This window comes from Ambystoma mexicanum, chromosome 2q (genome assembly GCF_040938575.1).
Source record: "Ambystoma mexicanum isolate Mex_15411 chromosome 2q, UKY_AmexF1_1, whole genome shotgun sequence".
Lineage (NCBI taxonomy): Eukaryota > Metazoa > Chordata > Amphibia > Caudata > Ambystomatidae > Ambystoma > Ambystoma mexicanum.
Genome location: NC_090924.1, coordinates 1,034,722,947 through 1,034,750,549, shown reverse-complemented (window position 1 = coordinate 1,034,750,549; position 27,603 = coordinate 1,034,722,947).

The following is a 27,603-nucleotide window of genomic DNA, read 5'->3' as shown; positions in this document are numbered from 1 at the left end:
GTATAGAATTCCAGAAAGACACATTATTTGGTTTCCTATTCTTTCTTATTTAGGGTCAGTGCTGAAAGTGTTAGACTTGTGGCACCCCTGTTCTTATTTATTTATTTTTTTTAAAGGGCCTGAACATGAAAGCCAGCCACTCCAGGGGCTTGCATTACAAAAAATGAAGACATTTTTTATTTTTTTTATTTTTTTACAGAGGTCGCAACGGAGACCACAGAAGTCGCAAGAGAGACCTTAGAGGTCGCAGTTGACGTCCCTGAATACCAATACAACAAATATTGCTCAAGGCAAGAGGGGCATATTTGGAAACCCAAGAGTTGTAAGACTTGCTGTTCATGTATTGTGATAAACAGATCATCAGATAAAATAAACATACATTGCCAAAGCCAAGCTCGATTTGTCAAGTGGAGCCTGTGTCACACGCTTCATCAAGTGACCTCAGCCATGAACAAAATTCTCAAAAACTAGTGCAAATAATAATTTTTGCTAGCTTGAAAAATGCAAAGGTCACAGTATTTTCAAAGGTGATCTGCACATTTAGAGGAGGCTGTAATGCAGCATAGAATATCTGCTGACCAGACCCGTGCCATACATTAGTGTTGGGACATGCTTCTAATTCTAATGTATGACAGGCTCCCAGCAACCAGGTATGTGCCGGCAGTGCCTTACATACTGACAGGCCCTTAAATGGCCTACCATTTCGAAATGTATAAGAAGAAATATATAGTATTTCTTTCCTTACTTGAGGGCTAGAACTGCAAGCAGAATTGCAACGGGTCAGACCACTGTTGTCCCACTTAAACACAATGCATGTTCTGGTCAGAAATGACCTTGTCATGCAGCGGGAACCCCCCTGCTGCTGTCCTGAACAGGAGCAGAGGAATGTGTTAAATGTCTCCACATTTCAAAGTGCATCCCATTTTTGAATCCGAGATGTGCTTTGAAATTACCAGAAACACATCTGACTGTGTGCATCTGTAATATGCCCATTAAAACTGCATTTGAGATATAGCACTATTTTCAGCACTTATGATGAAATGCGCTAGTACATCTCATCATTTACTCCCCAAACAATGTTGAGAATTTGGCCCAATATGTTATGTTTACTGTTACATAGCTCAAAATCTCCAGTTGTGCCAGTTATACTTTATGGTTCAACAAGGATGCTAGAGATCTGGCTGGAGAACTAAGAGGACCTGAAATCCCAATTAAAGTTATAGAAGGTATGTTCAGCTCAAACCCTAGCTTCAACTCTTGTTGTCATCTGATCAAAGTTCACATACCTGTTGGGCGTATGTGATATGTGGTTTACTGTGGCAATAAGCCCCGAGACGGCGGGCCAATACCGGCCCAGGTAATGCCCCCGGGATCCATAGTTACAGGCCCGAGCATCGAGGCACTTATTGCCATTAGTACTCCGGCCCGTTACACCGGGGTACTGATTGAATTTTTTTCTGTTCCAAAATGCTGCCGCGTTTCGGAACAGAAAAAGAAAAGAAAAAGTCAAATAAAATGGCCACCGGGAAAGAGAACACTTAGTCCATTTTCCCTTTCCATGGTGGCCATCGGGAGCGGACGCGCTGGGAACAGAAGTGTTCCCAACGTGTTCGCTCCCGAGAAAAGAAGAAAAAAGAAGGTATGCAGGGTTGGGAGGGGAGGGAGGGGATAGTTTGAAGGGGAGGGGTGGAGGGAAAAAAAACATACCTGGGTCCCCGGCAGGAGACGAAGGCAGCCTCCAGCCATGGGGAGGCTCGGAGCGGGATTGCCCCGTTTTGAGCCTCCTCATTGGCTAAGAGGCCACCACGACCCCTTCCGGGAACAAACGAAGGCACGTACGTGTGTGCAAGGGATTCCCGGCCTGGTAATTCCCCGTCGAGGGCCAATCAGAATGCTTGTTACATTCTGGTTGACCCTCACCGGGTACTAATATTGCATAATTCGAGCAATGCTATTTTGGTAATTTTAAATAACGGTAAGAAAGTTTCATATAATCTAGGCTTTTGAAAAACAGTTTGAAATGCTTGAGGAAATCTGCCGTATTTTAGATATTCTGCAGGTGTCCAATCAAATTCTTGGGTACTGTGATGGAGTAGTATCATTCAAACAAAAAAAAAACATAATTTGCATTCATATCAGTTCACTCAGTTTCTCAGGAGTGATGTCACTCTCACATCACTGTCTATTAAAAGACTTCTTGTCAGTTCTTTTGTGTGTTTCAAGTAGTAGAGATGCTAACAGAGAGGTTCAGGTTTTCCCAGTGGGGCTTCTTCCATTCTGCCTGTTCTTCCTAGGTTTTGTCTCTCCACAGGCAACACACCTTTTGATATGCAGTCTGCATATGGTCCACATATTTTGGCTCATGATTCACAGCACCTTGTATAGTTCAAGCGCCAATTCAGTCTTTAAAGTACCCCTCAGTTTCAAGCATCACTCCAGGGGTTAAAGCGCCTCCCATGAGCAAGCAGACTTTAGGGTTCAAAGCGCCTGTGAGCTTCAAGCACTATTTCAATGTTCAAAGTGCATCTCAGGTTCAAGAGAGTGTCTTAAAGTGTCACTACTTCATAGTTTATAGCCTCTTCCTATTGTGTCTAGTGGTCAGATCTTCTATTGGGTTTGTGCAAAGTCTTCCTATAGTTCCCTTTTCCCTGCCATTGGTACTGTTTCCTTTTTCAATAGATTCTAACCCTTCTTCTTGCCTAAGAAGCAAGCTATTGGCTAACAGGTTTCAAGTCTGGCCCCTTTTCAACATTAGAAATTGTGAGCTCTTTTTGGATCTTCCTCAATCTCTGCCTCCTGGCATATGTGGTCCTAGTGTCCCCTGCCTTGACAAAGTCCTGCGATGTCCTGCGATGTCGAAAGCATTGCAGCCCGTCCTGTATTCACTAATGACTACTTCGGACAGATGATAACTGTCTCTTTTGTGCGACAACCTGACCTAGGGTTGTCCAAGGACTCGATAGAACCAGAATTGTGGGCTTTCCTGTCTCACTGTGTCAGTCATGACGTCTCAGTCTTGAGCAGCTTCATCCCTCTGCACAGTCAATGGAGTTGTCCAGGTATGATACCAGAAATGCTCTGATGCTTGCTACTGACCTGTCTCATTTGAAGAAAAGAAATGTATATGTCCCTGTGATCTAAACTAAATGGAGTAGCTGATAACCACCGGGTTAATCAGGGTCTTCTTATTAGCAATCAGTAAGGGTAGCTTTGCGTGTATTGCTGGCATGTTTTTATGGTCATTGTTCATGGAACATCCATTTTCTGTGTCAGGCTGCGGATTTCTGTGGTTTCTCTACCTATGATTTCCCCGGGGTGGAGATTGGAGCCGAATACGAGGTGATTGATGTTGGTAAAATGTAAACTTCCAGGTCTAACTTTTGATGGGGGGGCTATATGTAGTTAATTTGGGTCATGTCAGAAACTGTTGAAGTGTTTGATTATAATTATAAAACACACACACACCGGGGGTCATTCTGAGTTGGGCGGTAAGGGACACCGGGCACCGTTAAGGAGACCGGTGCCGGTAATCCCTTACCGCCCAATTCCAGGGTCCCTTAGCGGGAACCGTAAAGGACGTGTGGTCTGACCACACGTCCTTTACGGGTCCCGCTAAAGGACCAGGGCGCTATTAATGGGCCTGCTATTCGCGGGCCCATTATTAGCGCCTTCCCCATTCCCATTGAGCCCTATCGGGGCTCAAATAGGAATGGGGAATGGTTGGTTGAATGGGGACTTACCGGGCCCTCCAGGGTCGGAATGACCTGGTAACTCCCCATTCAACCAGATCGGTGCCGGACACGGTTTTGGAGGCAGCCATGGTGCAAATAGCACCATGGCTACCTCCAAACTCGGAATGAGGCTATCGACCACTAGTCTCCCCTGCTCCTAGCTCCTCTCCAGCATACCCATACATACCTCACATGATCTAACGGATCCGTCTCACCCACACAAACCCACAACCCACAAATCAACCATGAAAGCTAACTGTGCAAACAAACCCACCAGTCAATGGACGTTACCCTTCCGGACACAATAACTCCAGTGTGCCCAAGCTGCACCAACAGAAATTCACAAACTCTATCATACTCCCTCTTAAGCCACTAACCCACCCAACCCACTTTCTTACAGAACCAATTAAGCGCTTGGAGACCATGCCAATAGTAACGGTGCGGGGTATAAGTCAACTTAACCTAACTTGAGATGTGTTCCATTTCCTAATCAGGAAAGAAAATATGAGTTTAAAAAGAACGTTATGGATTATCAAAGACATTAATTTTAAACTAGTATGATGAAAGGTGCCTTGTGGTATAACAGATACTAAGGGGGTAATATAAGAAGTGCATGGATTCGAAGATCCCAACTCACCTGCAGACGTTGCTGTCATTATCAATCTATGTTGATCACATCCCCATTGCCTCCCCCACTGGAACTCCGACCATACCCATCCATCCAAACGGCTGAACACAATCTTTAATATCATCCATCCATCCTCCTCCTGCCTTCCAGGCGAACCATAATTGGGAAAAGGAGTTTGGGTAAAGGGAGGGCCACGCCACCCTGGGTGTAGGGAGGGCCACACCACCCTGGCTCTAGGGCGGGCCACGCCACCCAGGCTACATAGTTCACTAGAACAGATAACACCAGAGCGTTGAAAGTTGCATAATGGGCAAAGGAAATGAGAAGGCGAATCTGCTTCATCAATAAAAAAAAAACAATAGTAACTTCTCTTTTTGCAATTGCCCAGTGCTGGAAATACCAGCTTTTATCTCCCAATACATGGCACTGCGGCAGAATGCCATCTGTGAGGGTGTGCTGTCCTGAGTTTTAGAACTATAAAGTAATATAGCTCATGCTAACTTACACTGGCATTATATTTTTTGGCTGTCATATCTGCTTGGATTTGGAAGGTTCATATCGGGGAACCTAAAGATGCTTGCATCTAAACTATGCATCTGAGTATGCCCAGAAACAAAGTCATGACCAACTTCGCAATTTCCTTATTTAAATTTGCAGATGAAAAACGTAACACTGTTTTTCATGTTCACACACATTGTTTTTTTTTCAATTGACTCTAAAATCTGGTGGCAGGATCCTAGCCTCTTACATTTTGGATGTTCGATAGATGAAGCAATAAAGCGGTATCCTACAAAAAATGGGCATGGAGGTATTCAGAGAATTGGAGTGATTGGGGCAAATGATAACTTTGCCGTTATACGGTATAAGCGCCTGTAATACTGTTTGCACTTATACCGGTCGTCAAAGTATGGGTTTCACGAAACACAGTTGCCGGAAATACCAGCGTCGATAGCACAGCATCCATAATTGCCAGTGATGGTAATACCGGCAATGGAAATACCGGCAACGCCAGAAATCTGTGCTGGTAATACTAGCACAATGATATCACCGACACATTAACGAGCATGGATTTGCCAGTACTACTGGCAGATTTATGCCGGTAATGCTGTCAAAACCAAGCCAGAGATGCCACCACCTCAGATCAGCCAGTACATGGACTCAGGTGAAAGAAATAAGGCCACAGGTGCACCCAGTGCACACAGGAACAGTACTAAAGGGCTACTCATATATGTGTCCTTTGCCCTTGAAGTCGACTCAGCATACCCGCTGCTTCTATGGCTGATGACCCGCCTGAGGCATCCCCAAATGCAGGAGGAAGTGGCATACAACAGGGTGCATGTGAGGACCAGAGTGACCATCAAACAGATCTATGGGCTCTTGGGGGCAGATAATCCTAGCCTGTGCAATGTTGCATAATATCTGTGTCAGACGTAACATACACCTGTCCCCAGATCTGGACATTCCCCTGCCAGAGAATGATGATGAGGCCGACGCGCCAGCCTTGCGCATGCACATGTGCATGGAGGCCAGAGAAGGGCGAATGGCCCGTCAAGAACTCCAAGGTAACGTTTTCTGAGTACTCCTTTCACTCTGCACTTCCCTTGCACCTGATTACATATGATGTGCACAATCAATAAATACTTGTAACAAAATAAGGAATGTCCACTCATTGCTTCTAGCGAAAACGTTATGTATTCAAGTGAAAAATCAAAATCCAAAGCCCTGTGCCCTCTCCCCCCACACCGACCCTTCTACTCCCCACATGCCCCCTTGCCCAAAAACCCCCTCCTCCTGAAAATCCCCCTCCCTCAAATACCCCCTCTTCCCCACATACCCCTTTCCACAAACAACATTGCCCCACACACACTCCACCACCAAACACTCTCCTCCACCAAGACCTCCATAGTCACAAAATGAATCAAATTGTTACGCCACCTGTCATTTGTGCTTCCTCCTCATTACGGGGCTCTTAGCTGGCCCAGGTGGCGATGTAAGCCTCAGGGAACAGTACCTTCAGCTGCCCTGCTGGAAGCTCCCAGGGGTAGTTGTAGTCGATGGCAGGTCAGACCCCTGGGCCTGCAAGTGCTCAAGAGTGACTTGCAGGGCGTGCGAGAAGGACTATGATGTGGCTGAGATCCCTTCATTTCCTTTGCGGATCCTTTTTGCCAGGTTGTGCCCGTGCACTCCTGCGACTGGTGACCTGGGTGCACTCACGCAGCACTCTCAACTCTGTGAACTGCTGCTCTGCAAGTGTGGCCATTGCCCCTTACGGGTCCTCCATGGCATATAGGTGCGCATCCATGTCCCGGATGCTGGGCATGGTTGGAGGAAGGGGGTTGTGCAGGGTTGCCAGGCTGAAAGACGGGGGTCGGATAGGAGGTGCGTTTGTCCTCCTGCTCCTTCACCTCTTCCGTGATGTACTTGCCATGATGGCCTGGTGGCTGGCGTGCCCACGGTGGTGTGGAGGGCACAGCTAGTGGTGTTGGCACAGCTGGTGGTTTTGCTGGTTGCACAGCAACAGAAGGTGGTGGTGGTGGTACTGGTTGCACAGCAGCAGGTGATGGTGGTGGTGCTGGTTACACAGCAGCAGGTGGTGGTGCGGCCTTCCCAGGTCTGCCTGCATTTGCTGGGCTTGTTGATGGTCCAGGTGCATTGCTGACAGAGCATCTGCCTGTTGGGGTGAGATGAGCATTCTGTTAGTCCACTGGGAGTCACATATGTGAGCTTGCATTACACTCATGCTACATTGTGTGTGTCCTGCTGTTTCTTTGGTCTGCTTGCTCCGAGGTGTGCTTCTACATGTGGGTGGTGGGAGTGCACATTGACTGTTGGACTGCTAAAGTGGCTTGAATGGCCTATGATTCCTGTCCCGTTCTCCCTTGGCACACATGGGCGCTCGTCAAGTTTCCATGGTTGGGACAGTGCATTTTGGCTATGCTGCTTGTGCATGGCTACATCTGTCCTCAATCCCTGAATGTGTGGGTGATCGGCCTATTTGCTGTGACTGACAGGTGTTGTACCTGTTCACTTGTCCATTTGGTGTTTCTCTGCCTGGGCATGCATGTGTCTGTACTCAAAATTTGCATTTAAATGGTGTTTGTTGTACTTACCACCATTGCCTTTGGCCCCAGATCCAGCCTCTGCTGCCCCAACTCCCTCAATGCCCTCCATGTGCAATATGGAGCTGCATGTCTTCACCCAGGGCATTAGGGTCAGGGGTGCCACCATCCCTCCTCCTTTGGCAGCAGATCCCCTCCTATGGATGGCCAGGATGTTTCAGACCCTCAGCTGCAAGTTGTCCCACTGCTTGTAGTAGTCCTGTGATGTGCATTGGAGAGTCCCCATGGCTGTGACGGTGTCAGCCACCTCCTGCCAAATGGCTGTTTTCCTTCTCTGGCGGGTCCTGCGATTCCCAACCCCAAAGAAGGCCTTTGCGTGCATGAACAGATTGCCCGCAAGCTCTGTGAACTTTGGCTTGTGAAGCCGGACCTCCGGGACCCATGATCTTCCACTTCCTGGCATGTCTGCACTCTCAGATGGGGTGGATGGCAGTAGGAAGTGGGGCATTTAAAGAAGATTGAGCTTTTAAAGTGTAAACCGGCAAGCTTGCCATTCCTGTGATAATGCTATTTCCGTGCTGGTAATTCTGGTGCCAGAAATACTGGTGCAGTGATTCTGGCAGTTTGGGTGCCGGTATCAGCATTTCCAGCACATTTCTGCCAGAAACATGGGCACTTTGATGTCGATGCTGGTAATTCTGGTGCACCATTAGTATAGTTTCCAGCAGGGGAGTGTGCGTGCACCCGCTGACCTATAACGTGCCGATAATTCCAGCGGTCGGCCTGCCAATAACGGGAATACTGGCATGCTGGAATTACCATTGTTTTTACGGATAACTTGTAATGTGGGCCATTGTCATCCTCTTGGCGTGTTCATAACTCCCAGAGAAATGGCTACCTTCCTCAGGTTTCTCTTCTCTTTCAATACAATTCACAATCCTAAGGGCATTTGACATCCTAGATATTTCTCTTTTCCTTCAATACAGTTTACAATCCTAAGGGCATTTAACTTCCTATAGATTTCTCTTCTCACTGTGTTATGTTTTACATGCAGGTTCCAGACTCGCAGGTCACCTGGTGTTCTCCCCTGCCAGGCTCTTCTTCCACGTTTCTTATAATTTCCAATCTCAGGGGCATTGATCTTCCTTGAGAATTTTCTTTTCCAATTTACAGTTTGTATACAATGTTGAGTTTGCCTGGTATACTCTCCTGCCAGGACTTTATTACACAAATACTTAGTTTCATGTGGTGTACTCCCCTGCCAGGACTTTATTACATAAACACTTAGCTTCACCTGCTATACTCTCCTGCCAGGACTATAGTACACAAACACTGAGCTTTACCTGGTATACTCTCCTGACAGGATTTTATACTATGAATTTGGCTGACTTGTTTTTCCCTGTTTCACAGTGTTCAATTCAAGGTTAATTCCTTCTTTTCACACCAGGGCGCTTGCCTCTTTTCCAAACAGTATTAGTTCACTTTCTTCCCTAAGATATGAATTCAATAAACCATTCAGGGTATAGTTGTTAGACATGTTAATATCTTCATAAGTTTCACTTTGTCCCTCTTGTTCAGTTACTTTGGAGTGGCACACACTTTTAAGTAACCTGGTAACCCATCTGTGTTTCCTAGGCTTACTGGTTGCCTTTTGCGTTCCCTCACTATGGGTTTCCTCTCTCAGCATCTCCAGTGCTGTTCCTGTGAAGCGGGATGCACTCTCAAGCAATCTAGTAACCATCTGTGTTCTTAGGGCTTACCGATTGCTTTTTGCGTTGTCTGGTTTCTAGTCTCTCCTCTTCTCTCGCTCGGCATGCCCCCCATTAGCCGTTGTGCGGTTGCCATCTCCTTTGCTTCAGTTCCCGGATTCTGCTGTCTTCTGTTCATGGACAGCAAGCTGTCCGCGCTCTGGTTCCTTCAGCGCTGCTCAGATTCGCTTTCTCACTGTCCCTCACAGTGTACCTTCCTTCAGCGTGGCAACCAGTGTCCGCTTCTGTTGCGGTGCAGCTCCCCATCTGCAGCTCTCTCCCCTGCTTGTCACCTGTGGCACTTCTAAACTTCCCGGCATTAATACCCAACTTCCAATGACTAGACTTCTGCAGTGGTTTGCTGGTCTTGATTATCTTCATTGTTCCATCGTTCTTTCTCTTCTCAGTTGTTGCTAAGTTGTTTCTTGTATAACATGGAGGAAGCTGATATTGGACCTTCTTGGGAGTGATCATTACTACTCCCTGTCGCTTCGTCATCCCAGTTCTTTGTGGGATATTGAGGAGTGCATATGGCAGATCTAATGAGAGGGTGAGGGAGAGTGCTAAAGTATGCCACTGAGGCATGCAGACTAGAGGAAACATCCCCATTAGGCATTGGAGGACATGTGACTTTCTCTAATGATGTCATGCTGTCTCCCTGAGGGTCACCTCCCCTCAGGTGATCCTCCCTAATATAACCGCCCACAGGGTCAGGATCAGGTTGAGGCTGCTTTCGCCTAGCCACTTGAGAAGAGGCTATCCCAGGGGGAGAAATGATGGCATCATCGGATTCATCACACATCACTCTTATCAATAATTATTCAAGCTGTTCAAAGTTCACAGAATGTGGCAAAGCATGGAGATAGGTTTCAAGAAGGGAGTAAAATACCCCTTGCCCACTTACTCAAGTTCCTTCTGGAATAACCACAATCTTAACAATAGGTGAGAAACTGGCATCCAGGGCTCCCCTCTCAAGTGCCATAGAAGGGACTTTGGCAGCTTTCTCTTGTTTGCGAAGAACAAAAAAGAACCCCAATTCTTCAAGGGAAACTGTTTTGTAACCCATATTATTCTAAAGTCCAAGGCATTGGCATTTGCTGTTGTTCAACATTGTAATCTTTTATCTAAGAAGTGTGTTAGCCTGCTTAAAGACAGCGAGCAAAACTCAGACCCCTGATTGAACCGTCTGCTACTTCAACACTTCTGCCTTCTGATCACCAATCCGCTCGCCATATCACAATGCCTGGATAGAACCTTCTGTTTCTTCTGCAAAGAGAGTGCCAAGAAGCCTGCTGCATGCAAGTGTGCTTGCTCAAGAGATTCACCTAGTGAACATGTGAGCTACAATTCCCTTTCATCGAGGCATCCCTTTACATTGGGCATTAGAGACTGTTTATGTCCCCTTTTTCCTACCTTACCCAAAGTCATTTTAAAGTACCATTTTCATTTGGTGTTTTCACAATTGTATTAATTCCTGCCTCATTTTTACCTTGTTGCTAAATAAAACCCTTGAGTGTTCAGTTTACATGTGTATGCAATCCCGAATGATGTGTATGCTCACCTTACAGGGGTGTGTTTTTAGGATTTATATTAGTTATCTGTGTGTTGGTAAAGCACATATTTTTATAGAACATTGCTTGAAGATTCTTTTTATTTTGGTAGTCACCATACTATTATTGTTTGAAGACTGCTGCAGCAAACTTTCATTTCTGAAGAGTGCAGCATATTCTTAGCATATTACCAATATAGAGGAGGGATACTATTCACTTTCTATCTGTTTGCCTTCATGAATGAAAAACCATTGAGTAGAGTTGCAGTCCAAATTTGGACTCACCACTTAGAACCTGTTGCTCTCCCTTCTCATCTGTGTTAATGTTTTTTACACTGGTGGCAGTGGTGGCAGTGGGGATTGTGAGAAACCTGAAGGTGTCTCACCCGTTAGTCCTTGGGGATCTGTTATCGAGGTGGCCAGGACATGGCCATCACTATTGGAATAAGTTCCTGGGGGTGGACCAGTTCTGGAGGATCACCTTGATGAGGGGTCCTCTGTGAGTGGAAGTGGAACACTGGAGGGTGAGACGCAGTATCCCCTTCCCAAAAGCACCTATTCCCCATCCTACCAAGTAGAGGATACCTAGGAATCAACACCCCCCCTTTTTTTGACACAAACACTTTCTCGTGGTCAGTTCACCGTGAGCGACAACGGACTAACACCACAGTGTCTACCTGACATGTCCCAACACAAGGGTCAGGCAGAGTCAGGCAATTACTGATAATTACACACAGCTGACTTCCATTTCACTTCCCCATACAGATAAAAGGTGGAGGACGAAATCACACTCTGAGCAAAATGCATGAGGAAGCAGCAATTCTGAGATGGCAGTTTAAACTGAGGAGAAGGCGGCAAGACCAGAGAGGGCTGCAGCGAGGGCTTTACCCTTGACCTTTTCAAAGAAGAACCACGACTTTCAAGAGGCCTAGAGCAAAAGAAACATAAGACCGGGAATTACAGCTGATGAATGGTATGTGTGTGTTAAAGGTACAAAGGGCCTTCCTGCATTGATAGCCAAGGTGGTGAGAAGCGATTGCTGCCGTGATACTGTCCTTGGCCCCGACAACAAAGCAGCCAGTGAATTCAGCACATCCGGTGAGTCCGAGAGACTGATAGCAGACCGGACTGTGTTACGATCAAGGTTGCAAGCGGCAACATTGTCTGAGGAAAGATGACTCGTATGTGATTGAACTTTATGAAACCGAAATAAGTACTGTATACAGGGTGGTCCGGCACCACGTGGGTGCTCACTCCAAGGTCACTGTTTGGTATCCAACTGAGACTGTAAAATTGTGAATTGTAACATCGGAGTGGTCCTGCAACGGTCAGGCCAAACAATGTGCACATTTGAAAGTCTTCGATAGCTAAAATGAACTGTAATTGGTCTAAACCCGGTGAGAGAGAATAATTGTTAAAGGGTATCGGAGCCCGGCTGAGGGGGATCCAGGGTGAACTGTGAGTCACCCGAGGAGAGATATATGAATGGTAATTCGTCCGAGCCCGGATGAGGGGGACTAATTGTGTAACAGTGATCTGAACCTGGCTGAGGGAGATCCGGGGTAAACCGTGAGTCACCCAAGAAGGATTTGTGGAAGAAAAGGGATATGAACCCGGCTGAGGGGGATCCAGGGTGAAGAGTGAATCACCTTACTTGAATAGTTGGAAAGGAAATTTCTGTTTGTTTGATTCATCAGGCCCTTGAAGCAAGAGACTTTTTGAAAGACATGGGTGTAGAAGGCCCTGATATTTGTAAAGGAACTGTATCCTCATGCTGAAGCAGCCCAAAAGTGTGCTATGCTCGAGTAAACCACCTTGTCCCGTGCTAAAAACATTGGGGAACTGAGGCCGATGGCCTGAATATCCTGATTTATCATTTTATGAATGCTTTCTTTTTATGAACACTACCCCTCACTATTTGTAACTTTGCGGTAAGGATTAGCAATCTTTATTTTCATGAGATTCCACTAGGACTGCATTATTATTATTTATGGTCGTAGCTTGCTCCCATCTTAGATTTAGGTGTAGATAGGCATTTATCACACCCTTGATGAAGTTCAATAAACACCCTTGAACTGTGGTCACTTGTCTCTGTCTTACTTTGATACCATGCCTTCCTTACATATGATGTCAGAGTGGGATTTGATTCAACTGATAGAAATTAAAATCCATGCTGATAATTGTCATACCACCAGAGGGAGAAATTAGAATTGTTGAACTCCTTGCCTCTGACCGCGTATCCACGCTAAAAGAGGTTTTGCTCTCTCAACTACGTATCCCAACTGGTCAACAAGATCTGGTCTTTAAAACTCAAGTATTATTAGACACCCTTGCTCTCTCCCATTATAATATACAACAGTGGGATCAAATAATACTGAACGTTCGACCAGCATTTACCTTTATTAGACCTAGTGCCTTAAAACCCCCCGATCCTGAACCTTTATTTTTTGGTACCCAATTGGCATCTGTTGCAGGGCCATCAGAGTTAGAGACCAACCTACCGAAGTCAATTCCTTCTGCAGAATCAGACTCAGAAGAATCCGATGACTTTGAAACCTTATCTGAGGGAGTTGAGACCTGTTTCTATTCTGATTCAGAAAAAAACACAGAAGGGACCCTTACTGTCATGACCACTGTGAGGGTGCACAAGTTGTGCCACAAGCAGGCTCCCACCAGGACCTCTGAGGCAAGTTCTAGTGCCTTTGGCACCAGGCTCATATGTAGGAAGGAAGGGTTGTTCAAACTAGCTCCCATTTATGTACATGGGCCTTTAAATCCAACATGGAAGCACTCACACAGTCTAGTTCTAAGAACTAAGCCATGCGGTCTAGTGTTTTGGATGTGGCAGGCCTGGAACTACTTTCCCTGGTACTACTTTACCAGGGCTATATAAACCACACCCTGACTGCAGAACACGCTTCGAGTTATTCTGCAACCCTCAGCGTGGCGCTCACCGTGTCCAGCTCCTGGTCTTCAGCATCTTCCTGTAATCCTGCAAGAACAAGAACAAGATTATTCTGTTTTACCTAAGAAAACACCATCCAGCACTCAGCATCTCAACTGGGCTACAATCTGTGGAAACCGAGAAAAGAAGAAACATCACTCACCTGTGAGTACTAGATTAAGGACTTCCGGCGAACCGCTACCACAGCTGCTGTTCGAACATTGCGACCTGCAATAACGAGAAAGGGAAAAACAATATTAATATGCATGCTTCCAAAACATCGAAGTCCATCAGTCTTACTTGAATTCTATCGTGCTACGCCACACTTCCGTCCGGAGCACCACAGCAACATCTGCACAGGAAAAGAGACATATTCAGGTTTGCTTTCAATTTGAAACTACCGCACAGCGCTGTACTTACCTTAACAGATTCTGGGGGCCGGTTTTTCATCGCGTTCGCATCCACTAGCAGCACCACAGCGGCCTGTGAGGAGAAGAAGAAAACACAGGTTAGCTTTAAAAGACAATAAAGGCGCTGCGCGCTTTCTCTTACCTAGAAAACGTGCCTCTCCATCTGGCACGCCAGCATCAAGACCTTCGCGCCTGAAAAGAAGGAGATAAAGACATTAACAAATTCCCACCATAAACAGAACAAAGACTTACAATTAACAAACCTACCTGCCTACCAGCAGATTCGGGGTCACAGCAGGCCTGGGCCCAAGGAAGGCGAACTGCACCAGTGAAGCAACTCGGGCAGCTCACCAATAAACGTCAAGCGCCCCTGCACAAGAAACGCAGGACAGATAGCTCACCCTACAAATAACTAAGGTGAGAAAAGAACCCAGTGGGAAGGGAATCGGTCAGAGGGAGGTGGGAGATTCACCCATTAGAGACAGTTATCACAAATCCTCCCTTCTGCAATTGCAGATTCATTATTCAGCACTGGGCAACTACGCATTCAGGGTTCCAGATCTCAGAGCCTTCCAGACGCCCCCGGGGATATCAGGTGAGCGTAACAGAACTCGAAGCCTTTAAACCTTATCCACCAGGGCGTCATGGAGACATCTGAAACTGATCACGTAGCCCAGCTTTTGGGACAATTACATGCCGAGGTACACGCAGCCCGGCAGGAAACCAATGCCTTAAGACGAGAGTTTAATAGTCACAAAAGACCGTACTGATGAACTAAGCAAACAGCTGCTACAAACACAGGCTGGGCAGGCTCCATTGCCCAGAATCGCCCCATCCGTCGCAACACCATCATCAGTCAATCCAGTACAGATAACGTTGCTGGGAGCAGTACCCCTGTTACCACCAGAACGGTTTAATGGAGACCCCAGAAGGTACGCAACATTCATGAACCAGTGCCGCCTCCATTTTCTTTGTAGGCCTGGGGCTTTCCCAAACGACCAGGCGAGGGTGGCCTTCGTGTTATCGTATTTGAGTGGAAGTGCCGCAGACTGGTCGGTACCTTTAGTGAGCCGGGATGACCCATTACTGCAGAACTTCAGGGATTTTCAACAGAAGATGGAAAAGTTATTTGCTCGACACTTGCATGGACAAGCTCTTGATGACGAACTCCTGTTCCTTCGCCAAGGGAATCAAGATTTGCTGACTTATATTGCCACCTTTAATAGACTGGTTGTAGAAGCGGGGTGGCCAGAAGATAAAAGAACCACGTTGTTTCATCAGGGCCTATAAGGAGACTTGAAGGATGTCCTTGCTCAGGTGGTAGACCCACCTAAAGACTGTGCAGAGTTTATCAACCTGGTAGTTCAGTTGGAGTACACATTACAGGATCGCAGAACAGACCGAAGTAGACTCGAAAATCGTGGGATGTACGTACGTTCAAAAGATAATGTTCAACGTCCATCAGAAAAAACCACAGAACCCATGCAGATTGGAGGAGTACGACCCCCTTAAACCAAGGGTGAAAGAGACAAGAGGAGACAGCTACAGTTATGCTTATACTGCAGTAAATTGGGTCACTACCTCAAAGAATGCCCAGTGAAACCTCCAAGGAAGGTGGTAGGCGCTACAGAGAAAGAAGATGATGGAAAGGAATCGGAAAACTACCAGGCTCAGCAAGCGTAGAGGTCCGCTTGTCGGGCGAAAAGGATGAGTCACAGACCTCACATTTCGCCCTATCAGTAACCTTGATCAATCACCAACGACCGTCATGTGGAATTGGATAAAATGAGGAGCCTGGGATTGTTATCATTAGAAGAATCATAAGACCCATTTGTACCCTCTTATAGAGAACCATTGTTTAGTATTATCCCCTTTATATCAGTTATTATCTATTATTGCAGCCTGCCTAGTAGTACATTGCTGAAGTAGACACTATTCACATTATTAGAATGCATTTGCAATTTTCTTATAGATTGACATGTTATGTATTTGAAGAGAGAGTTGTCCTGTTATATGAAGGGATTGCTTAGTTATGGTATGACAGAAAGAGATGCTTTTAGAATTACATGTTATGTATTATAGTGCTCCAATAGGAGAGACACATGCTAGACACATTTTGCCATGCCATTTGCAATAGAATGACATTTGCACTGCCATATATTTGGAGTGCTAAGCAGTGTTTAAGAGACACGGTATATTTGCACCATGATTTGCTATGCATCTATGTTTGCATTAGAAATAGCGCTTAGGCTGAGAGAAATTTATTGTTTGAATGACACACAAGGGCATATTAGAAAATGCCATGAAAAGCCATTTAGTACACCTTGTTATGCTTCATAGAGACACATTTAGAGACTGTCATGTATGTATGTATGGTTGAGTATGTATTTAGAATGAGTTTTGCATTTTGTTAGAGCTTGCATTGTGAGAGAATAGCGTAAATGCTAGGAAGCATTTAACACGAGGCCTGAGCCATTTCTCATGGAGACACAGAAGCACTGGGCTCAGTGCGGATAATTGTTTTGAATTAAGGAATTTGTAAACATTTGCTTGGCAGAGACAGATAACATGAACCTTGTCCGAGAAGGGAGCCTAATCAGCTTGGCTGGTGTGCTTCGCGGAGACTGCGAAGGTGGGGGCATGAGCACGATGGGGAGATGGAGAAGGTGCTTTTGCATGAGAGAAATGGAGCCTAAAAGAGCATTTCATGATGCCAACAGAGCCAACAGTGGAGTGAATGCAGAAAGATGGAATAGATGGTGTTTTTCGCACCAGACACAGAATGGCCATGAAAGAAAGATATGATGTTCAGATGTCACGCTGACAGCACATGAAGTGACAGGACATGCCGTGCAAGGAACACGCAAACACAGACAGGCAGGCATTGCTATATGTTGACACAGAGAGAGACATTCTTAGTAGAGTAACCATGGAGAGATATGTGTGTCATTGGGGACTATAACCAAGGAGGAGAGCCCGTTAGAAATTGTTTTGCTGGAGCTAGTTCAAGGGAGTTGCTGAGGAGTTGCCAGAGAGTTGGAGAGAGCCACAGAAGGAGTTGCTGAGAGGTTGCTGGCTGTTGGCTGGAGATGGTGATGAGGCTCTGATGAGATCAAGAGCTTGGCAGTTGGCAGTTACCAGATCTTGAGGCCTGCCACTGACAGAGGAAAGGCCTGGCAAAGACAGAGCTCGAAACACATGCAGAATGGGAAGTATGGTTTTGGCCTACACTAAATTGATTGATTAGGACAGACACTCACATAAGGGGAGAAGGGAAAACCAGACAGGGATTGTGTAGACTGAGAGTGGGAAGGATGGTGTGGATTGGTGGTGTGGATTTGTCCATGGAGGAGATGGATGCTGACGCTTGCATTTAGACTGCATTAGTCAGAAGAGGCTTGCATTAGAAACCTGAAAGGCTTATAGTCATTGCATGGTAGCTTTGCACCAGAAGTATAAGAGGTGCAAATTAGACATAGCATTAGAACTGCCTGCATTGTTATGCATTATGCTTAGCTGTGTGATCATTAATAAATGTATCCCATTGTTATAAATTGAATCGATTCTTTGTGTTTTCTTTGTGTGGTGTTTTATGTTATTTGTTATTGTAGGAGTAACACAGTGCACATAGGGCCTGAGATACGAATGCAGCAAGTGGGCGTATAGTGATCGATAACCCCCAAGGAGGTTGTCAAAGATTGTCTGAGACCGGAGCGTGCTTGCCCACGGTGGGGCAACACGATGGTTAGGGATTTGATTTTTTCAGACTGGCAGTCACGGATGCATGCCATAGAGGCATATATAGACAGTGGAGCAGTTGGTAATTACATAGATCGAGATCTGGCAACAGAAATGGGACTTCCCTTATGCACAAAACCAACAACTGAAAAGGTAACTACCGTTGACGGTACAGAAATTGCTTCGGGACCAGTAACCCAATGCACAACAGAATTAACCCTTCTGTGTCAGGATGGACATCAAGAAGCAATCCCGTTTGACCTCATCAAAGCTCCTCAGTTCCGGTTGATCATAGGGATGCCATGGTTAGTAACTCACAATCCCCACATAGACTAGCGTGCAATGAGACTGACCTTTTCCGACGAATGCGCTCACACTTGCTACCCGAAATCTATACCACAGCCAAACCTGAAATCTGTTCAAGGAATAGCATCGGGGATCGCGGAACCAATAGACACCTTACCAAAAAAAATCACGATTATCAAGATGTTTTTCTGAAGGAACAGGCTAACACATTACCGCACATAGGCCCTATGACTGTCAGATCGACCTGATACCTGGCGCACAGGTTCCTTGTGGTCGAATGCATGCACTTACGGAAACCAAAAATCTCCACTTGAAGTCCTATCTGGATCAATACCTGGCTAATGGGTTTATCCGCCCGTGAAAGTCACCGCAGCCTCTCCCTTATTCTTTGTACCCAGAAGGAAGGAGATTAGAGGACTAGCATCGATTACCACGCACTTAATCAAATCACAGTAAAAAACCGCTACCCTTTGCCCCTTATCCCGGAACTGTTGGACCAAGTCAAGGATGCCCAAATCTACACCAAACTAGACCTCTGAGGAGCATACCACCTTCTATGTGTTAAGAAAGGGGATGACTGGAAAACCGCGTTTTGCACCAAGTATGGCCTGTACAAATATCAGGTAATGCCTTTCGGGCTGTGCAACGCTCCCACAGCGTTCCAATACTTCATGAATGATGTGTTATGGGAATTAATCGATGTCTGTGCCCTGGTCTATATTGACAACATCCTGGTGTATTCCCCCTCTGAAAGAGATCATGTGGAACATGTTCACTCAGTCCTCGCAAAACTTCGCCAGCACAGACTGTACGCTAAACTCGAGAAATGATCCTTCCATGTCACCAAAGTTGAGTTCCTCGGTTTTGTTATCTCGCCGAAGGGAGTCAAGATGGATGTACACAAAGTAGATGCCATCCTTAATTGACCGTCACCTTCTTCACTTAAAGGAACCCAAAGCATGCTCGGCTTTGTTACTGAGAAAAAACAACAAAAATTCCAATGGACTGAAGAGGCGGAACAGGCCTTTCAAGAACTCAAGAAAAGATTCACCTCTGCGCCAACTTTACAACATCCTTGCCCTGATCTCCCCTATGTAGTGGAAACTGATGCTTCCAGCATAGCTATGGGAGCAGTTCTCTCTCAAAGAGATCCAGAGACAGGCCAATTACACCCCGTGGCCTTTTGGTCATGTAAATTCTCACCACCAGTACTTAACTATGTAATTACAGACAAAGAATTGTTGGCAATAAAATCAGCCTTCAAAGCCTGGTGGCAGTATCTAATATGTGCCAGACATACCATCACAGTAATCACAGATCACCAAAACCTTCAATACCTAAAGTCAGCAAAAGCCCAATCATCACAACAGTTGCGGTGGGCTCTATTATTCGCAGAATATGATTACGTAATAAGATACCGACCGGGAGTTAGGAATGGGAAGGCCGATGCCTTGTCTCGCATGGGTGTTGAAGAGAAAACGGACAGTACTCTGGACCCTGTTGCCATCATCCCAAGTGATGAACTACTGGGACTCACCACCACATTGACTCTGAGTGAACTTCAAGATAAGATTCAAATCTTAATGAACCCTGATATCTTGCAGAAATGGAATTCCGAAAATGAACATCAAGCAGTAATGGATGGATAACCCTACTTCAGGGAACGACTATATATACCAAGTAAAGATCTGCAAGAATTTGTCATGTCTGGTTGTCACGATTCCCTGATCGAAGGCCATCCCGGATTTGCTAAGACTCTAGCCAAGGTTAAACGCAATTATTGGTGGCCAACCTGGCGTAAGGACATTGCTCGATTTGTTCTATCCTGTGGGATATGTGCACAGAATAAATCACAAAAACAGAAACCAGCTGGCCTCCTACAAGCACTGGATACTCCACTGGCTCCCTGGCATACTCTTTCTCTTGATTTTATAATGGATTTACCTCCCTGTCAAGGTTTTAATACCATTCTCGTGGTTGTAGACCTGTTCTCTAAAATGGCACATTTCATTCCATTCAAAGGACTTCCTAACGCTACCGGTCTGGTAAAAGTATTTCTTGAACAGATTATAAAACTGCACGGTTTCCCCTATGTCCTAATCTCAGATCGTGGAAGCCAATTTGTATCCAACTTCTGGAGGAAATGTTGTACCATGGCACAAATCGATGTTCGATTATTCACTAGCCATCACCCCCAAACGGATGGACAAACAGAAAGAACAAACCAGACATTAGAACAGTATCTACGTTGCATGCTGCATCAAGTGGAAGAGAATTGGAAAGACTTGTTAGGGATAACGGAATACGCATACAATAACACCATACACACCAGCACGGGACAAAGCCCGTTCTACACAATATACGGAAGACATCCACGTACCTCTGAACTAAGTCTAGTGCCCAAAATAGACCCCAACAACCTTGGAAATGCCAGCGGTAAAGACTCTACACACAAGCATAACTCAAGCCTTCAAAAGGGCAAATGAACATTTACTGCAAGCCAAAGACAGACAAAAACATTTTTTTGTACCGGCATCGAAAGAAAGCTCCCAATTACCAAGTTGGAGACGAAGTCTGGTTGGCATCAAAACATGTATCCATAAAAGGTACCCAGACCTTTCGCCCAATATATCTAGGACCCTATACCATCGAATCGCTGATAAATCCGGTAGACTGTAAAGGGCACGGGCCTCAAGACAGAACCTGGGAACCAAATGAACATATTAATGCACCACGTCTGATTAAGAGGTTTCACCTGGATAACCCCACCAAACCCGGACAGGAAGGATACCATGAGAGGGCCCTTCGGGGGGAGTGCTTTCATGACCACTGTGAGGGGGCACAAGTTATGCCACAAGCAGGCTCCAACCAGAACCATAAAGTCCTTAAAACCACTGCAAAAGGGCTCCTGGAGCCAGTCTTGGCGCCTTTGGCACCAGGCTTATATTTAGGAAGGAAGGGCTGTTCAAACTAGGTCCCATTTATGTACATGGCCCTTTAAATCCAACATGGAAGCACCCACACAGTCTAGTTCTAAGAACCAAGCCATGCGGTTTAGTGTTTTGGGTGTGGCAGGCGTGGAACTACTTTACCTGGGCTATATAAACCACACCCTGACTGCAGAACACGCTTTGAGTTATTCTGCAACCTGCAGCGTGACGCTCACCGTGTCCAGCTCCTGGTCTTCAGCATCTTCCTGTAATCCTGCAAGAACAAAATTATTCTGTTTTACCTGAGAAAACACCATCCAGCACTCAGCATCTCAACTGGGCTACAATCTGTGGAAACCGAGAGAAGAAGAAACATCACTCACCTGTGAGTACTAGCTTAAGGACTTCCGGCAAACCGCTACCACAGCTGATGTTCGAATATTGCGACCTGCAATAACGAGAAAGGGAAAAACAATATTAGAATGCGCACTTCCAAAACATCGAATTCCATCAGTCTTACCTGAATTCCATCGCTCTACTCCACTCTTCCATCCAGAGCACCACTGCGCATCTGCAAAGGAAAAGAGACATATTCAGGTTCGCTTTCAATATTAAACAACCGCACATCGCTGTACTTACCTTAACAGATTCTGGGGGCCTGTTTTTCATTGCGCTCTCATCCACTCGCAACACCACAGTGGGCTGTGAGGAAAAGAAGAAGAAAACACAGGTTAGCTTTAAAAGTGCTTCACGCTTTCTCTTACCTAGAAAACAAGCCTCTCCATCTGGCACGACAGCATCAAGACCTTCGCACCTGAAAAGAAGGAGATAAAGACATTAACGAATTCCCACCATAAACAGAACAAAGACTTACAATTAACAAACCTACCTGCCTACCAGCAGATTCACTCAGAGGGAGGTGGGAGATTCACCCATTAGAGACAGTTATCACAGATCCTCCCTTCTGTAATTGCAGATTCATTATTCAGCACTGGGCAACTATGCATTCGGGGTTCCAGATATCAGAGCCTTCCAGATGCCCCCGGGGATATCAGGTGAGCGTAACACTTACCCCACTGGAAGAAATGGCTGACCTAGCCAATGTCATAGCCCAGTTAGCGGCCCATCAAATGCAGGCTGAAGCTGGAATCCAAGAAAATGCAAGTAAATTGGTTAAGTTGCAAGCCAGACCCTTACTACAACAGCGGTTACTTCAACCATACCTAGAAGGCGAAGAGCTCAGAAATTATTTCTTGAATTTTGAACGCATAACTGAACAACTCGGATGGCTAGAGAACCTTAAAAGGTGCTATTTGGCTCCTTTGTTTAAAGGTGAACTACAAACCGCCTATCAAGTACTCAATCTTGCCCCCAGGGAGTCACCTTTATATCCATCAAAGAAGGATTGTTGAAAAGAGTGGGGCATACCTGCAATTTATATCGTCAGAAATTGAGGGCCATTAGATTAAACCCAGGAGAAACCCCCCTAGAAAAGGGTGAACGTGTCAAAAACATCGTAGCCTTTTGGATCAATAACAAATCCTCAGAAGAGCGGACAGCGATAATCACCCTAGAACAGTTCACAAATTCACTACCTCCTTTTTTGAACAACGTCATCTTACAGTTAAGTTGACCTAACCCAGCCATTGCCATTGAAACTGCACAGAACCACTCAGATGCAGCTAAACACTTCCACTCAGCACATCGAGGAGATGAAGAGAAAGATTACAAACCTTTCCACCAAACTAAAGGATGCAGACCACCCTCTCTTATCTGTTTTTCCTGTAGAGAAACAGGGCATTTAGATAGACACTGCCCAAAGAATCTAAGGGATGAACCGATGGAAACAGGCTGTTTAAAAGGAGAAGAGTAGGAAGAACCATAAGAAGAGTTAGAGACCTTTAGCATATGTTTCTGTCAGGCTTCTGCTGACTTCACAGCTTGGGTGAATGGGAAGCAAGTAAAGGCATTAATCAAATGGTGTAGTAAGCAAACCGCTATATGAACTGACTTGGTCACAACAAAGGACCACAAGAACGCTGCCCTATTAAGATTTACCTGTGTACACGGGGACAATGAAGTAAACCCCAAAATACATGTACACATTAACATCCGGGGCGAGTCCTGTTTAATATCTTCAGCCATCATTCCTGGACTCCCCGAGGAAGTTATTCTGTGTCAGGATTTCCCTACGTTTTCTACACTTTTGCAGGAAACCCCACCTCTCTTTGGATATTTTCTACTCTAGGATTGCTAGCAGTCAAATTAATACTCCCAAAACACTCCTATATGGGACTGGGAAGAATCAGATCCTATGAAACCTGAATAACCCTTAGAGATCAGTTCATAGGTTACTTTAGAGATACCAATAAAACCACTCCATCTCTACCTAAACCAGCCAAAGAAAATCAATGGAATATGCACAAGTTCTTGGACATATCTCCTCCCCGTTCCCTCGCTGGTCTTAACAATGAAGAACCTGGACAGAAAACAGGCATATCCACCTCGCATACAGGAAGGGTATGTAAGAAACCTGAAGGTGTCTCACCTGCTAGTCCCCAGGGATCGGTCATTAAGGTGACCAGGACATGGCCATCGCTATTTGAACCAGTTCCTGGGGATGGACCAGTGTGGGGGGATCACCTGGATTAAGGGTCCTCTGGGAGTGGAAGTGGGACACCAGAGGGTGAGATGCAGTATCCCCTTCCCAATAACACCTTTTCCACATCCTACCAGGTAGGATACCTAGGAACTCAACCCTCCCACCCCTTTCCCGACACAAATACTTTCTCGTGGACAGTTCACTGAACGCAACAATGGACTAACACCAGAGCCTTCTACCTGACATGTACCAACACAAGGGTCAGGCAGAGTCAGGCAATTACAGATAATTACACACACCTGACTTGCATTTCACTTCTGCGACTTTTAATATGCCTCAAGGAAAAGAAACATAAGACTGGGAATTACAGCTGACGAACAGGGCAGTGTGTGTCAAAGGTACACAGGCCCTCCCACATTGACAGACAAGGCAGGGAGAAGCGATTGTGGCCGTGGTACTGTCCTTGGCTCCGACAGCAAAGCAGCCAGGAAATTCAGCACAGTCGGTGAGTTGGAGAGACTGATAGCAGACCGTACTGAGTTATGATGAAGGTTGCAAGCAGCAACCTTGTATGAGGAAAGATGACTCCTATGTGATTGAACTTTATGAAAGCAAAATAGGTAACATATACAGAGTGGTCCGGCACCACGTGGGTGCTCACTTGAAGGTCTCAGTTTGGTATTCAACTGAGAGTGTAAAATTGTGAACTGTAACATCAGAGTGGTCCTGCAATGGGTCAAGCCAAACCCTGTGCACATTTGAAAGTCTTCGATAGCTAAAATGAACTGTAATTTGTTCAAGCCCGGCTGAATGAGACTAATTGTGTAACAGGGATCTGAGCCCGACTGAGTGAGATCCAGGGTGAACTGCGAGTCACCTTAGTAGGAATTGTGGAAGAAAAGGGATCTGAACCCGGCTGAGTGAGATCCAGGGTGAAGAGTGAATCACCATACTTGAATACTTGGAATGGAACTTTTTGTTTGTTTGATTCATCAGGCACTCTGAAGCAAGAGACTTTTTGAAATACTTGATATTTGTAGAGGAACTGTGTCCTCATGCCGAAGAAGCCCAAGAGGGTACTATGCTCGAGTGAAACGCCTTAACCCGTGCTAAAACGTGGGTGATGGGAGGCCAATGGCCTGAACATCCTGACTTTTCATTTTGTTAACACTTCTGTCTTTTTCATGAACATTACCCCTCATTATTTGCAACTTAGTGGTAAGGATTGGCAATAGGTATTTCAGTATAGGCCCTTTTTATTTTGACAAGACTCCACTAGGACTGCATTATTATTATTTGATGGTCGCAGCTTGCTCCCATCTTAGATTTTGGTTTAGATAGGCGTTATCACATCCTTGATAAAGTTCAATAAACATCCATTAAATGTGGTCACTTGTGTCTGTCTTACTTTGATACCATGCCTTCATTACAGGGTTCAGTATTGGTCTGCACCTACAGTTTAGTATGTCAAAGTAATGGAACTGTGCAAACAGTGTTAAAAACAGTAGTCTAGTTTTTGTTTAGGAGGAACTGTACATATGTACCGTGATGTACCTGAAAGAAAGCATATTTGGGGATCTGTGCCCGGAGTAGATACCCCCTTTTAGGAAAAGGGTTAATAAACCTAAAATACTAAAATGTCTCCACATTTTTAAGGAAAAAAGGAAGCTAAGCAGATTCCAGAGGCAGGCTGTGAGCATGAGTCCCAGGAAGAGGTACTCACCCAAGAGAGGGGAGTAAAGGAAAATGAGAATAGTGTGGATGACTGCCTTTCCCACCATTCATCACCTAGGATTGGTTACACAGCTTCCTGTATACCCCAAATATCAGCTAGGTCACAGAATAGTCATGCTATGGCTGAGTTAGCCACTAAGCAGCTCCTCCTAGAGAAAAGAAGGTTAGCCCTAGAGAAGCAGATACAGAAAGAGCTAGTAACTATTGAACTGCGTGTGTTAGAGCTTGCAGCCCTAGGCAGCGATGGAGAAGCATTATAGATATTGTTCAAGAGTTTGATTGAGTCTTTCATTCTGCCCATTGATTTGTGGGTTATAGCTGGATGACAAAGCTCTTTGCATTACCAAGTTTTTGCGCAAGATCACACAGAATCTGGACACATACTGAGATCCTCAGTCCACTATAACCCAAAGATGTCATGCAAAAACACTCTTGCCATCCCATATACCACAGCTATTTATGTGAGTGGTGAAAGATAAGCAAGTTTAGTAAATGAAACCACAGTTACAATAATGCATTCAGGATCCACTATAGTAAGAAGGGTAGTACTTTAAGTCAAGGTCTACGGGTAAGCCTAGGCTTATTGCAGCATCATGAGGTGGGTGGTGAAAGACATTTTGAATTAATTGAATTGAGGGGCTGGAATTAGGTTTCAACTCTGAAGGGACAAGGAAATATTGTAGAGGGAAACCCTAATGAGTCGGTTACCATGAGTCAGTTACCAACAAAGGCATGCATCCTGCTTACTGCTGAAGAGAGACCAATTTATTCTAAAAATGAAAATGGCCTTTCTTAGGACATTTTTCAAAACCTGTGAACAATGCCTTAGGAGTTACTAACAACCTACCAAGAGTAGTAACCAAACCTGAGGTTACAAGAAAGCTCCAGCAGTATCCCCAAACAAGAAGAGAAGGCATATGAAAAGCTAAAGCAAATAAGGATGTGTGTAAGGACAAAGGTCTGCACTCCACCTTTAAGAAAGTCTCCCAAAAATCTGAAGAGTTACCTAATTCACAGGGGACCACTATCTACACAGAAAAGAATACGAGCATCTCTAACGCTTGGATATCAGCACTCACAACAACCCGATTGTGCTTTATGTCTTGAGACGTGTCTCAAAGAAAGGTATTTCCAGCTTGCAAGAGCAAGACTGTAGTCAGTGTGTAATTCATGAATTCCCACTAGGCCAAGGAGAGGATCCATGTACAGTGTTTATGCTCAGTGGGATTGGCACAGGCTCTCCAGTGGAGTTTTAATTTTTCCTAGAATGCACATCTATTTAAAGAGCATGGGCCTCATTACACGGACGGCGGTAAGGGTTAACGGTCACCGTTAATGGCAACGGTGACCGTTAACCCTTACTGCCGTACTACGAGGTCCCTTTGCGGGTTGGAGGATTTAACGCCTGCTTCTTGCAGGCGTTAAAAACCAACCCGCTAAGGGACCTCGGAGCTAATTACGGCACCGCAAAATTGCGGTGCCGTAATTAGCGCCTTCCCCATTCCCATAGAGCCCTATGGGGCAGAAATGGGAATGGGGAAGGGCAATGGCGGAAGGGGGATTTACCGCCCCTCCAACCTTGGAATGGGGCGGTAAATCCCCTTTCCGTCAAGGCGGTGCCGGTAATTTACCGGCATGGTCCAGGGTGCTAATAGCACCCTGGATTACCGCCTTCCATGTAATGAGGCCCCATGTCTTCACAAATGAGCACAGAACTCATTCACTTCATGACACTTGAGCTAATATCACCACAGCCCAATGTGCATTGGTGCAACCTGAGAAAGGCCCAGGTCTTGCTGTAATACGGTTGAATTGATCTAGCACATGTCCTATAGCTATGGTAGAGTTTAGCTGGAGGAAGAAACCTTGATGCACTGCATAACCAAAATAAATTCAATGCCAGTGTGCTGTCTGTTAGTTAATAACCTTCTTGGTCCAAATATCATAGCAACAGTTACTGGAGTGTTAGATAGTGCGAAAGAATGGTTTCTGCCTTAGCTCCAAAGCCTAGTCCACAGTTCACTGACTCGTCTACTTCTGTGGAAGAGGTGTCAGTTGCCACTGAGCTTCCTCCTATTGTAGAAAAGGAATCAGTGATCTCAGGATTGTCTGCTACTGTAGAAAACAATCCAATGATGGACATAGATACAGCAGTTTCAGATCTGAGGTGACTGCCAGAAATTAATGAGTTTTCATTGGCCAGACGGTTAGGCTTTCCTTTGCC